This window comes from Mangifera indica, chromosome 10, assembly GCF_011075055.1.
Source record: "Mangifera indica cultivar Alphonso chromosome 10, CATAS_Mindica_2.1, whole genome shotgun sequence".
In the NCBI taxonomy this organism is placed as follows: domain Eukaryota; kingdom Viridiplantae; phylum Streptophyta; class Magnoliopsida; order Sapindales; family Anacardiaceae; genus Mangifera; species Mangifera indica.
Window position 1 is genome coordinate 16,215,579 of NC_058146.1, and position 2,152 is coordinate 16,217,730.

Genomic DNA, 2,152 nt, shown 5'->3' on the forward strand with positions numbered 1-2,152 from the left:
AGTCTCAACCAATTACTTTCTCATTTTTTATGAGCAACTCGTGAAGTACAGAATTTTTTCACTGAACTGACTGGTAGCCCAAAATTGATTTATTCTGTATTGTTTTATCTTACTTTTGCTGTAATTTTCATGTATCTTTTGATTGTTGCTGTAGTAATTGTTACACATTCTTGATGAAATAAATTCTTTTACGAGGATAATTGATAAATCAGCTTGTAAGATGTGAATTATGATCCTATGAAATCCATGTATCTTTTGATTCTATGTGCTTGTAGCATAACATCCTCTATAATAAAAAATGTATAATTATTTAAAGAGGATTAATTGGAATAATCAGTCGAATTTGTCTTTTGAATATATTTGATTACATTTTATTAGTAACTGAAGAGTCTTCGTTTTTGCGACCTGAGAGAGTTTCTTGCTATATCATTTTTTTACAATATCTTGTGTGGTTGTAAGTTTATCTTGCTATATCATTTTCTTAGGATAAGCAATGTGATATGTTAGTTCATTGTTTGTTATTTTACAGGTGCTGTCCAAGTTTACATTTATAGATGAGATCATCATATTTGACCAATGGTGTGAATATTAATTTTCTTTTATTATGTCTTTATTTTTGTAGTTCAGTTTTCATGGAGCTTGTTGCAATGGAGTCAATTGAGTGGTCAACCTTAATATTTATTACATTGTAGGACACTCACATGAAAACATTATATCTTTCTTGTTTTATTTTGTGTATGTGAGATTTGTGGCATAAATCAATGATTTCCATATTTAATTTTTTTTAATTTAAAGTTATCATCCAATGAATAAAGACAGTAATCAGACTTCAATTTGGAGGAGAAAATTATACGATAACTTTGTTATTGATTACTTTGTGAGTTATTGATGGTTTATAATATTTTATTATCTTGGGGAAAGTTAAATCAGAACAAACATTCGCCTTTTTGCTCGTGCATGGGCATATATCTACCATTCTGTATTATTTACATAATTTTTTCTTTTTTTCTTGATATGGAAAATAACTAATATTGTTATACTTGGGTTACAAAGTGGAAATTCTGGGCCAATTATTATGCTGTGATTGCACAACTGAGATTTGTATTCATGGACAATTTGCAATATGTTATGTAGTTGCTCATTTAGGAGACTGCGTGGTTGTGTTAATAAATTCTCAAAATAGTGTCGTTGCTTGAGGCCATTGTTTGTAAGATCTTTAAATCTTTCATGTCTATTAAATGATGTCTGCACATTTAATCTTTGATGGAGTGTGTTCTTTTTGTTCCAAACTTGGTGTGGTTTCCAAATCCTGTTGTATGTATTTATGATATTGCAATATCTATATCATTTTAATTGTATCCAACCAATTGATTTTTCATTTACTTGTTTTTGGTGTATAAACAAGTATTTAACAATTATTTTTTGATTTATTTAATGGTTGGGTTACTTTGTTGTGAGACCTATCGATAAATTGTTGTTTCTATAATTGGTTTAGCAAAGCCAACATGGCCCAAGGTAATTGGGAAGCTGATGTGTAGGTATTGTGAAATATATTTTTTTAAATATTAAGTTTGCATCTTTATGTGTTAAACCAATAACCAATAACCAAAACTTTGCTGTTTTGATATGTATTGATCAAAACAAAGCCTTTTTAGTTTAAATCAATTTTTTTTTCGCTCATGAATTTTGCAAATCGAACACCCTATAAATTTAAACTCAAGTTTTAGCTTGACAATATTAACTCTTAAACTTAAATTCAAGCTTGGTTGAACCAAACTCGTTTTCAAGCTTGAACCAACATAACTTAAATCTAGTCATAAAAATAATACTTAATCACATAATAATATATTACTTTTTAGTATTTAGATTGATACCTCTTATGTTATAATTAATATTTCTACAAAGAAAGAAAAAATGGTTAAATTATATTGTGTGATCACACATTGTATAAGATTCTATAAATCTTATACATGTGACATGGAACATGTCACAAGCTTCATTAGTTCTATATTATTAAATTATTAACACGATATAACGTGTTCTCATTATCACAAAAATGCACTAATGAAGGCTTAACTAATACTTAATATTTATAATTATGAAATACTGAAAAAATGTCTTGATTTTATCATTTATATATTTTTATTAAATT

At 27.4% G+C, this 2,152-nt stretch overlaps 1 long non-coding RNA gene across 1 annotated transcript in view; it reads left to right on the forward strand.

The window, feature by feature from the left end:
• LOC123228266 overlaps positions 1-775 on the forward strand; it is a 6,929-nt gene extending 6,154 nt beyond the window's left edge. Inside the window, exon 2 of the long non-coding RNA XR_006504656.1 lies at positions 530-775. This is a non-coding gene — a long non-coding RNA (uncharacterized LOC123228266). The remainder of the gene's footprint in view (positions 1-529) is intronic.
• Positions 776-2,152: the final 1,377 nt, after the last annotated feature.